Consider the following 12121-nt stretch of genomic DNA (forward strand, 5'->3'; position numbering starts at 1 on the left):
AATAACTGGAAGGATTTTAGACCACAGTATCCGAGGATTAAGTACAGGGTTGATCCTATTAATGGAGTATCTCGACAAATTTTGAAGTATAAGCCGGCAAAGACTATGAAGAAGGTTCCGTTAAGAAAATTGCCGCAGAATTGGAGTCAGAGATTTCGTTGGTGGTTTTATGATGATCGTTCTGAGGAAGCTGTGATTGTTTTAGATAAGCTGAAGGAAGATGATATCGATTGTATTCGTGTGTTGGATCCGATCTGGTTAAGGAACTGTACCGAAGCTGATATTTTTACTTTGTACTATAACCGTATGCTTTATCGTCGTGAAAATAGGGTACAGGCTGAACAGTATGTTAAAGTGGCTAAGCTGTGCTACTTGAACAACATGGTGATCGATCCGTATGATGACTGAAGACTTATGGAATAGAACTAGGTCTTAGGGGGAGTTTGTTGGTGCATAAATCCCGAGTTCTATTACGTTTATTGTTCTATTTGTTATGTATTTGATATTTCAGTCATATATGTACGTGGACACTTATACTTTGTGTTTATGATGCTTAGTATAATGTCGTGAATAGGTCAAGCAGTCGGTTGGCTGCTCAAGACCATCGACCGATGGTAGGGACCATCGGTCGAGGGACTGTCACCATCGGCCGAAGGTCCCCGACCACCGGCCGATGGTCGCTGTATTTAGTATAAATACGGGTTTCGTGGTTTTGTGTTAGGTTACACACCATAAACCCTTAGGCCGTCGTATTACTTGCTGCTAATCGTCCCAAAACCCTTACCAACCGAATACACAGTCTTAGGCATCGATTCTATCAATTATTCATTGGTTAATTCGATCCCGTTAGTCTAATACGTATTCGACTCATTCTAATTAGTGTTTCCGCCATTAATCTAGATACAACGTATGATCTAAGGTCCAAACTACATCTACAAGAAGGCTTGTTGGAGGAAGTGATGATGCCAAGAATCCATCTTAAAATGTTTTAAGTCATTTAACTGTGTCTGAATGCCTATGGTGCTGAGTAGTATTCAACAGGTATGATCCTTGGGATCACTCATTTCCAACCTGCTAATACACCATGAGGAATCAAAAAATGGTACATATCCCAAATCGCTTACTTGATTGTAATCGTAGAATAAATATTTGTAATATAGTTTTTGTAGTCATAGTTATAACATTATATATATATATACCATGTTTGAAAACGAAGTTCCAGGCCTCAATCACATATTATGGGTTAAAAAAAAAAGATAAATATTAGCTTTAACATAATTGAGCTCTTTAGTAGTTTTTTATCTAGTGTACTGTTGTATTAAATGATGCTCAGACTCAACATAGTTATAGAAAAAGCTTTAGGTCAATAACACTTTGTAGCATCCCTAACATCATAATACCCCACAAGATCTTTAAGTACAACTATAGATTTGTCTAAATTGTATAACATTTTTGATATAAGATCATAGAATTCATTTCAACTTGATTACATGTTGATTACAAGTAGTCATGTACTCATCTTTGACAAAAAAAATTAGTATTTTCTCTGACACATGGTTCAAGAGTTGATTACATTTTACGTTTCCACAACGCATGAAGTGTGAAAAAGATATCTAGCATTGGTCACCCTAGTATAATTATTGTGAGTATAGCTTCGTCTTTATTAACGGTGACAAAAGAATAATGTAAGTGTAGAAACTGAACCTGGATAGTCAATGATATGTTAAAGTTTTGTACAACACAATTATGCTCATTGTAATTTGTTTGTGGCCTACCTAGTGTTAGCGGAGCCTGCAAATAAGAGAAACAACATATACTGATGGAAGTTAGAACACTATTGTATAAGTTTACATAAATGTTTCAACGAATTCATGAAGCATTCTTACAATCTGATTTGTAAACAGGGCTGTATAAAATTCTTCAAATAACTGGTGAATATGTGAACCTTATTTCAAATATGACAATGAAGATTGCTTACAATTTGATTTATGAACTCCAATGAGTATCCCTTTAAAAGATGTACATTTTCAATGTACGACTTATATATAGTTTGAGAGATCTGAAAGGATTGACTGCGTTATATAGCATCATAATACTGATATAAAGATGATAACATTACAAGGATAAAATAGATAAAAAGTTAAGAATATTGCTATATTGATGTGCGCAGCGGGTGTACGAAATAGCTTATATTTTACTAGGAAAAAACTATTAAATACGATACAATTTTACACAAGATATTTATTTATAGAATGGATATACTTAAACCTTGCTACAACACTATAGGCAGTGTACCTAATCGTAGAGTAGTATAGTTTTTAGGAAGTCCGGTTCGTTCCACAGGGAGCGGGCTTATTGCACACTATATTTTTAAACAACTATATTTGTACAAAATATATATAATTATATATAATAATATAAAAAAGGGGGTTTACCGTTTAATGACCGGTTTGTCGATTTATATTTTAAGCGAAGCGTATAGTAAATGACGATATTTAAATAACAATATAAAATAAATAACAATAATTAAAATGACAATAAATAAAAGTACGAGGAAATATGAAATAAAATATATTATGCTTATTTAAACTTCCGTAACCATGATGGTTGACGTGTTGATTTTAGTTTATTCTCATGGGTTAATTGTTCTTTATCCTGGATTATTTAATATGTACATACGGATTTGTCCATAACAGTCCATCAGTCATAAATATAAAGAGCGAAAGCCTTCGTCAAATTGTTCTTATTTCCGAAGTCAAATATTCCAACTAATTGGGGATTCGAATTGTAACAAGCTTTTAATACTTTGTTTAATGAATACACCAGGTTATCGACTGCGAGTAAACCAAGGTTTTACTACTTTGTTAACAATTACACCAATTACCCTTGAATGTAATTCACCCCTGTTTCAACAAGTCTATTAACTATTAATCCAGTTCCGTATCCGGTAAAATGAATAATTATTGGTATTTATAGATATCCCGCCCACCGTACCCAGTCAAGCGTATGTGGTTATATATAAATACGTCAAATTATAAGTTTGTATATTAAATTAACAAGGTATTGTTTAGTTAATATAAAACCCATTAATAGCCCATAGTCTAATTTCCACAAGTGTCGTTCTTTTATCCAAACCCCAATTATGGTACAAAACCCAATTACCCCGTCTTTAATTTTTAGCCCAACATCATGATTACTTCGGCTCAAATAAGCATAATAATAACTTAAGCACGAGACATTAATTTAAAAAGGAGAACATAGCTTACATTGTTTATTTATCGCGTAGTGGTACACGAACAGAGCTCCGACCTTAAAACCCGTAAAAATAACTTTTACATAACCCAAACTAATATAATATAACACTAATCTATACTATATATATATATATATATATATATATATATATATATATATATATATATATATATATATATATATATATATATATATATATATTTATATTATACTACGGAGTATTATTATTATTATGTTTATATATATTTTTAAAACTGCAGAAGCTCGTGGCCTTTTATAGCTCCGCGAGTCGTGGAGTTTTTGGCCTTCAAACTCCGCGAGTCGTGGAGTTTGATTTTTCAGCTCACAATTTTTTGGATCTTAGCTTGTCGTCGTAATTAAATAATAATATAATATATAAATAATTTTAAGAATTATTTAAATATTATATTTTATTTATGTGCATAGTTGACTTGTAATTTTTGCACCGTTGCGTCGCGCGTTGAGAGTAGACTCATGTCCCGGTTCCGGATTTTCGAACGCTTTTTCGTATAATTTAATATCTTGTACTTTGCGTTCCGCAACTTGTACTTTTGTCATTTTTAGACGTTTCTTATCAATAAATTGAACCACTTGGATTGTATCTTGTACATTTGAGCTTTTTGGTCATTTGCGTCTTCAAATCTTCGTTTTCGCCTTTTGTCTTCGCACTTATTTAATATAAACGATTACAACTTACAATAGGACAATTACAACTAAATAATTTACATATTGGGAGGATATTGCTACTAAATATATGTTCATTTGGAGCACTATCAAATATCCCCACACTTGAACGTTGCTTGTCCTCAAGCAATACAGAACTTGAAATTAAATCACACGAATCACTTCTTTATTCTTCACACTTTATACATTAGTGATTTTGAGATGGCGGTATGAACAATGGTAGTAACGATGTGGTTTACAGTCCCACATGACTATAAAAATTTAGATCCTTTAGGAAATTGGATCTTTATGAAAATATTTGATCTTTTGAAAATTCATTCTAGCTTTTATCCTAGATAAGTTTTCCGGAATAACCCTTCACCGGTGTTGCAAAATATTTTTGTGGGTTTTGTGGGTTTCAGATTTGAAAATTTTAGCTCAAAACTTATGGTTTTGTGTCACCCACTTGCTAACCTTGTATTAGGAAAGCAACACGTCCAGTATACTTGCTCCTTATATCACCTTTCGGTAAACTACCGTCCTGTTGTAAAGGAAAGCGTTGAACAAGCAACTGTTAAGGCAATGTCCCGTGACTTGCTTTTGATTATGGTCTATAACGTGTCGGACGCAATTACTATCCTTTGTAGGAGCAATAGTAAAGCTCACCCTTATAATTTTCCGGTCTGGCACAAGGTCCTGTCTCCGACCATGCTATGCAACCACCGTTCTTACGGTTGACACCCGATTTGGTTCAGGTGACCTAATGAATTCCAGGTGAATTCTCAGGATTTTACGTTCAATGGTAATGAACGCATTGAAAATAGGTTTTCAGAAAACAAATCGGTTTGTAATTTTGATCAAAATATTTTCTCGTTCAAGCTCGAGTTTAGATATCATCAAATTCCATGAGTTTGTAATTCTCAATCTTTAAGGTCAATCTCAAGGATTGAGTAATATCAGGCTTAAAAGCTGATTTTTAATCTTTAAGGAGATTATCCTTTCTGGGGATCTGATTCATTAGTCTTATCAAGCTAATTTGCACGGTGCCCCCCATTGTACGAGATAAATCCTTCTCATGGTTAGGATAAATCTGACCACTTGGCGACCCTGTTTGATGCTGAGATTCGTGGATTTCCTGCTGATTTTATAGATGACTTTTCTAGATTTTTCATCAACCTACAGCTGGTCTGGACGACAACTTCTTGACCTAAATCAAGAAGCGCGTGTCTTTTTTGGAAGACTTTACTTCCTTTTAATGATGGAATTGATTCATCGTGTAGATCCATCTTTTCTTTTCTTTCATCGTGTAAAATAGTTAATTTAGTCCAAAACAAAAGCACCTGCAATAACTTTACGGAGACATGTGATAGATAATTTTTTATTGAATAACTTGGTATATTCTCCCCACACTTGGCTTTTATTTATTATGTTCTTTGCCTTTTTATTCTCTTATGAATTCAAGCGTTTTGGGTTGTTTCTCAATTTATGTCCTTTCCGAGGTAACGATAATTTCGGTATTAACACCTAGTTTTCATCGTTCATAAATATGTATAAACATGATTTTGAATTCATTTAGTTGAAAATTTTTCAAATTTTCACAAAATTTGGCAAATAAAACCAAGTGTAAACCCGAGAGAATTTATAATCCTTCCCCACACTTAAGATCATGCAATGCCCTCATTTGCATGAAATCAGACTATAATTATAAATTCATGAGGGTGATTAGTGTAGAAAAGTGATTGAAAATACCCAGTTTGTAATTACAAAGCTCGTCGAATGATAGATGGCGCGCCTCATCGTTCATTCCTTCTTGTTTTATCACACATGATTTTTTTCAAAAACGGCTGCTTTTCTGAACTGTTTACTAATATTTGAAAAAGCGTCTTTTACCCTAATCATGCATTTTTATTAACGAGTTATGCACTAACCCGAACCCCTAATTTAACGTTAAGTGGGGATAGACTTCCCCACACTTAGCTGACGACATGTGAAGTCGGTAGAATAAGTTCCACGAATTAAAATAGTGAGCAGTTATTTACATCTCGGGTGGTGTATAATATATCAATGGGTTTAAAGTTTAGACTCGCCCGATTGTCACTACTTAATTCTTTTTTAAGTGTAGCTTTTAGTAAATGGATATGTCTCTTTTCTGGTTCTTGGTCAAATGAATCGATATACACCGACATACATATTATAGGGTGGACAATTTCTAACGTTTCTTTCCGTTCATTCTCGGGATCAAAGGTTTCACCTCTATTACCCAATTGGGTGAAATTCGAGGTGTCATTATCTATTACAGCTCGTAGTTCATTTCCGATGGATGACTCATTTATTGAGAATATTGGGTTGGAAGGTTGTGTAATGGTGAATTTCGGGATCAAAGCAAATTCTTCTTCATTAATGGTACTTATTGGTCTCACCATTTTGGTCTCGGGGGTAAAATTTTCAACGTTATCGTTTTCCCAAGAGTACCAATTTGTCACCCTTACTTCTTCTTCATTCATTGATGGATCGATGATTTTGTCGGTAGAGGCTAATGTGTCGATATGTTGTGAGATTGGTAAAACTGAATAAAAAGTATTATCGGGATAATTGGTGATTTCGGAGCTCTCGAATTCATCAAAATTCGATGATATGAGATTTTCTTGCACACGACTCCTCAGATCAACAGGTGTGTAATCTGATAGAGTTTCAGCTTGCCTATTTACAAACTCTCTCATTTGTTCATTTTGAGCATCAAGTTCTTCGAGTTTGATTTTCATATTGTCTAATAAATTTTCAGACACGTAATTTTCCTCGTCTACTGGTTGTTGAGTTTGGAAATATTCTTGGGAATAATCCCAATTTGAATTGTATTCTTCATAATCATTCCATTCAGGTTCCGTGGGTGCGTAATTTTCCATAGGAACGTAATAGTAACATTCCCATGTTGAGTGATAATCTCCACTGATTTCACAACCAGTTATTGTTTCGTCGTTCGTGATCCAATATTGACTGATCGAATTGTCATCAACACTCGGTTGAGAGTATTGATTTTGTATTTCATAAAGAGTTTCCAAAATATCTTCGAGACTTTTCATAATGCGCTTATTACCAAATTTTAATTATCCTATTAGTTATAAAAATAGAAAAACTTATATAAGTTGTCCAATTAATAGACTTTTCTGCTTTTGCTCACGTTTCGAATAGCCAATAGATGCAGCAGGGAGCCAGAACCCTTTAAATCGGAAGCTCACAACTCAGCCACTAACAAATCTAACTATTACTACGAAGCAGAAAATTTGGATGTCTATCAATTTAACCACTTAAAATAAATTTTCGTAATTTAAAGAAATTTTAGATAAGAAATAGAATAAAAATCTATGTCCTAAAACTAGAATGTCGAGAAATAAGAAAGAAAAAGAGCGCGTCGAAAAAGGTCGAAAAAGAAAAGGGTTGAAAAATAAAAATAAGAAAGTAGCGCGTCGAAACTTAAAAAGGAACTAAAAACTAAGAATTAAAAATTGCGTCTAAAAATATTAAAGCTTAAAAGAAATACTATATCCCAAATGGAAATATCTTAAAAATGTACTAAAATATAAAAAGGCGTCGCAAAATTCTAAAGCACCTAAATCTTAGTCTAAAGAAAAGGCACTTAAGAGATTTTACGACAAAGCCTAAAAATCTAGAAATAAAAATAACTACCGCAAAAACTATGACTTAAAACTAAGTACGAGCGATAAAATACAAATATTACGCTAAAACAAATAAAAAGATACAAAATATAAAAATAATCTTAAAGTTGTAAAAAGTACAATTTTTATAAAAATATTATTTTTATATATTTATTTTATAAGAGTATTAATTTACATATATAAATAAAACTAATTAAAATTTAAAATACAATTTAATTAAAAATTAAAACTAATTATATTAAACTAATAAAGTAATTAGGGTTTAAAAATAATAATAAATAATATTACTCCGTAATTAAAGCGAAAATAGGGTTTCTGTCAGCGCGTCAGGGCAGCTCCGCGAGTCGCGTTGCCACGTGCCCTAAATTCCACAAGTCGCGGAGTTTGCATTTTCGGTTTTTTTTTTTTAAATTTTATATTTTTTTTCTAAAAATATATATAAATATATTTATACAAAAATAAATTAAAAATATAGCGTTTCGCCGATTTCCCCGGCAGCGGCGCCAAAAACTTGATGTGTGCAGCGGGGTGTACGAAATAGCTTATATTTTACTAGGAAAAAACTATTAAATACGATACAATTTTACACAAGATATTTATTTATAGAATGGATATACTTAAACCTTGCTACAACACTATAGGCAGTGTACCTAATCGTAGAGTAGTATAGTTTTTAGGAAGTCCGGTTCGTTCCACAGGGAGCGGGCTTATTGCACACAATATTTTTAAACAACTATATTTGTACAAAATATATATAATTATATATAATAATATAAAAAAGGGGGTTTACCGTTTAATGACCGGTTTGTCGATTTATATTTTAAACGAAGCGTATAGTAAATGACGATATTTAAATAACAATATAAAATAAATAACAATAATTAAAATGACAATAAATAAAAGTACGAGGAAATATGAAATAAAATATATTATGCTTATTTAAACTTCCGTAACCATGATGGTTGACGTGTTGATTTTAGTTTATTCCCATGGGTTAATTGTTCTTTGTCCTGGATTATTTAATATGTCCATACGGATTTGTCCATAACAGTCCATCAGTCATAAATATAAAGAGCGAAAGCCTTCGTCAAATTATTCTTATTCCCGAAGTCAAATATTCCAACTAATTGGGGATTCGAATTGTAACAAGCTTTTAATACTTTGTTTAATGAATACACCAGGTTATCGACTGCGTGTAAACCAAGGTTTTACTACTTTGTTAACAATTACACCAATTACCCTTGAATGTAATTCACCCCTGTTTCAACAAGTCTATTAACTATTAATCCAGTTCCGTGTCCGGTAAAATGAATAATTATTGGTATTTATAGATATCCCGCCCACCGTACCCACTCAAGCGTATGTGGTTATATATAAATACGTCAAATTATAAGTTTGTATATTAAATTAACAAGGTATTGTTTAGTTAATATAAAACCCATTAATAGCCCATAGTCTAATTTCCACAAGTGTCGTTCTTTTATCCAAACCCCAATTATGGTACAAAATCCAATTACCCCGTCTTTAATTTTTAGCCCAACATCATGATTACTTCGGCTCAAATAAGCATAATAATAACTTAAGCACGAGACATTAATTTAAAAAGGAGAACATAGCTTACATTGATTATTTATCGCGTAGTGGTACACGAACAGAGCTCCGACCTTAAAACCCGTAAAAATAACTTTTACATAACCCAAACTAATCTAATATAACACTAATCTATACTATATATATACATATATATATATTTATTTATTTATTTATTTATTTATTTATATTATACTACGGAGTATTATTATTATTATGTTTATATATATTTTTAAAACTGCAGAAGCTCGTGGCCTTTTATAGGCATTTTGGAATCTGGCTGCTCCGCGAGTCGTGGAGTTTTTGGCCTTCAAACTCCGCGAGTCGTGGAGTTTGATTTTTCAGCTCACAATTTTTTGGATCTTAGCTTGTCGACGTAATTAAATAATAATATAATATTAATTATTTAAATATTATATTTTATTTATGTGCATAGTTGACTTGTAATTTCTGCACTGTTGCGTCGCGCGTTGAGAGTAGACTCATGTCCCGGTTCCGGATTTTCGAACGCCTTTTCGTATAATTTAATATCTTGTACTTTGCGTTCCGCAAATTGTACTTTTGTCATTTTTAGACGTTTCTTATCAATAAATTGAACCACTTAGATTGTATCTTGTACATTTGAGCTTTTTGGTCATTTGCGTCTTCAAATCTTCGTTTTCGCCTTTTATCTTCGCACTTATTTAATATAAACGATTACAACTTACAATAGGACAATTACAACTAAATAATTTACATATTGGGAGGATATTGCTACTAAATATATGTTCATTTGGAGCACTATCATATATCATACATATACTTCTTTATATACCTTGGACGAATTGAACGAAAGCTCACAAAGAATAGCAAAACCAATGCAGTTGCTCTCATACAATAACCGCTAGTGACCTTTCATCAATAGTCTCTCCCAGGTCTATTTCTGTTCATATACTAAAGATCATTGATCTTTAAATGTTTATGTTTTTAGATCCTTTAATTAGGGTTATCATATCAAACCTAGAATCATGTCAAATGACATGTATATAATGAAAAAAATCATTTCTCCCAGTTTAACAATACCTTCCCTGGTGTAGAATTGCACTATAAGAATGACAATAAGTCGTCTAATATACGATTATGATTATAATCAAAGAACGAAAATAAAATAATTCAATTAAAACCTAACCAAATTAAAACAAAAAAAACAAACCGAATTTGAATTCGGTTGTCAAATTTAAATTCGATTTTAAGTTTGGTCTGTGGTTTTGAATTCGATATATTAAGATTATTTTGGATAAGTTATGATTTTTGTTTTTGAATATGAATTCGGTTTCAGTTTTTCCTTCAAAATTTTCAAAAGCAAACAGACCAATGTGAATAAACTGAAGAAACTCAACATCGAACCGATGAACACCCCTAAGTTTTGACTTTATTCTGTTCGGGTAATGTAATGCCCATATAAACATAAAATGAAACACAAATTCCATTAACGGTAGAGCATGCAGACACGTTAGTTAACCATGTAACCAGGTGTATCACATCAGTTTTCTAAGCCTAATAATATATAGAGTATGTGTCTGAGAGTACAGATCCTAACAAAGTTTATTAAAAAACACACTCAAGTTAATAATTCAATGAACTAACATAAACATTGTATACAAAAAATATAGAGTAAGATCTACCTGGCACTGCACATCAATACCACTTTTCTTGTATTCAACATACAGACATCTTGAAAGCTAATCAACATACCTAAACAAAAGAACAACAACCATTAATTAACATCAAGATTCATAGTGCGTGATAAAATCCAAAACCTAATTTTAATTTTATATGTATAAAATCCAAAACCTAATTTTATTAAGACTGAGAAAGGGGGATTTGAATAATAAAACTTGCAATCAAATGAGTAAAAGAAGGGTTCATGAAATATTTGGGTCTTATTTGAAGAAACACATATCTGTATATATATTTGGGCACATAAGTTGAATCGAAAGAAAAATCCTAGAAACACAATCCATCAAACATTTCATCAGAGTCCAAATATTGAATCAACATTTCATCGAGTCCAATTATTGAATCAACATTTCATCATATCCAATTATTGAACCAACATTTAGTACTTATGAATTCAAAACTCAACACATTAAATCTCATAAAACAATTTCATGTCTGCCTAAATACAGTATACCAAATAAAAATAACAACTTTGTATACAGAAGACCTAACCCTAAATTTAGTAATGCTGAAAATTGAGAAATTGAACCTGGACATTGAGACAGCAGATGTGATATACCAAACCCTAAATAAAAATCATAATAGGCCACACATCAGTTATAAGAACATTTACAAATCAGTAACTTAAAACATATAAATCTACAATAAAAGTACTTGATATTAGATAATCAGAATGACTAAATTGAGTTATACATTTTGTAACTAATATCATATTCTGTGATAACATAGCCAAGTAGTTGTAATATGTAATACACTCTTAAGTTAACATAAATCATTAAAATATGTGAATGCAACCTATTTTTGGGTACCACATACATATTTATATAAAGACGAAGTAAACAATTACAAGTGATCACATTTGAAATTTCAAAAGATAAAAATAACAATTTCATGGATAATTAATTAAAATAATAAAAAAATCTGACATCATAGTCGATAAAGATAATCTCTTAGGCCATAGCAGACATTGGATTGTTAAATTATGTCTTTTTCCAAGTAAGAAACACCTGAACACGAACTCGAGTTTCATTTGTAGCTTGATTGTTGAGCGGATTAAGAGGTAGCAGTTGTCCTGCGTCACCCATTTTCGAAGTGAATTACGTGTGTGTAAAGAGTTATCTGAATAAGAACCGCTTGTGAATACTTATAGACAGTCCAAAAAATTTAAAATTACCAGAAAGGAGGGGAAAAATAGCAGT

This window comes from Rutidosis leptorrhynchoides, chromosome 5 (genome assembly GCF_046630445.1).
Source record: "Rutidosis leptorrhynchoides isolate AG116_Rl617_1_P2 chromosome 5, CSIRO_AGI_Rlap_v1, whole genome shotgun sequence".
Classification (NCBI taxonomy): Eukaryota; Viridiplantae; Streptophyta; class Magnoliopsida; order Asterales; family Asteraceae; genus Rutidosis; species Rutidosis leptorrhynchoides.